The sequence below is a fragment of the Orycteropus afer genome, unplaced genomic scaffold (genome assembly GCF_000298275.1).
Source record: "Orycteropus afer afer isolate SDZICR_OR568_19922 unplaced genomic scaffold, OryAfe1.0 scaffold00318, whole genome shotgun sequence".
Lineage (NCBI taxonomy): Eukaryota > Metazoa > Chordata > Mammalia > Tubulidentata > Orycteropodidae > Orycteropus > Orycteropus afer.
The window spans coordinates 462,546-463,855 of NW_006921905.1; the positions used below are offsets into that span (position 1 = coordinate 462,546).

Genomic DNA, 1,310 nt, shown 5'->3' on the forward strand with positions numbered 1-1,310 from the left:
CAAATAATGCAAATAAGAAATTAATGGGGTGACACCACTACAGAACCAATAGAAATTAAAAGGAAAATATCAGGATACAATGAAGAAATATACTCCAAGATATTTGAAAATCTAGAAAAAATGGACAGATTTCTAGATGCATACTACTTACCTAAACTAACAGAGGTTGAGGTAGAAAATTTAAACAGACCCATAATAAAAGAAGGAATTGCACAGGTCATAAAAATATTACCAACAAAAAAATGCCCTGGCCCAGATGGTTTCACTGGCAAATTTTACCGAACATTCAGAGAAGAACTGAAAACAATCTTACTCAAACTATTCCAGAGCACAGAAAAGGATGGAATTCTCCCAATTCATTTTACGAAGGAAGCATTTTGATACCAAAACCAGGCAAAGACCTCACTAAAAAGGAAAATGACAGACCAATATCCCTTGTGAAAATCTTCAACAAAATCCTAGCCAACAGACTCCAACAACATATCAAGAAAATAACACACTACGACCAACTGGGGTTCATACCAAGTATGTAAGGATGGTTCAACATTAGAAAAGCAATCAATGTCATCCAACATGTAAATAAAACAAAGAAAAAGAAGCACGTGATAAAAAAAGAAAAAAAAAAAAGCCAAGGAAAGTTTATTCAGGGAAGGAAGGTCACTTTGTTGGTTACCACGGACAGGAAGATAGGGGAGGGAAAATCTCAGACTATTTGGGGGTCACATGTCTATTTGGGTGAGGGGAGGTATGGTGTTGAAAGAGTCTGACCAGCATGGTGACATTGGGGAAAGGAAAGACACTGAAATGTCCACAAAAGTTACAGACAACAGAGACAAATACTATTACTTACAAAACACTGCAGTACCACTAGCACCAAATACCAGGCTACATATTAATGCACAGACAGGTGAGAAGAGCAGGTGGGGTAGGTGAACAGAAATATACCCTAGGCCAAGGATAGATTGGGCTGAAGAGAATCTTACATATACACTTGTATCAGAAAATTAGCGATATACATTACAGAAGGAACAGAAGACAGGGTTGGAGTAACTTCTCAGAGACAACCAAGCATCTTGTGAGAATCACCAGGCCTGGTGGCTTAGGACCATAGTCTTGGGATATCATCCTCAACTAGCACACATAGTTCATAAAAAATTTTGTTCTACAGCCTATGTTCTTAAGTAGTGACTGGGATCTTAAAAGCTTGAGCCTCCATTAAAAATCCAACTACTGGTCTCCTCTCATCTAGAGTAAAGAAGAGTGAAGAAGATCAAAGTCATCTGGAAACAATTAGTCCAAAGATAAGAAGG

The 1,310-nt window shown here is 37.8% G+C and overlaps 1 protein-coding gene across 1 annotated transcript in view; it reads right to left on the reverse strand.

Annotated features, from left to right (window-relative positions):
- LOC103206458 (cytochrome P450 2J2-like) overlaps window positions 1-1,310 on the reverse strand; it is a 154,341-nt gene that overhangs the window by 110,707 nt on the left and 42,324 nt on the right. The gene's annotated exons all lie outside the window — the stretch shown is intronic.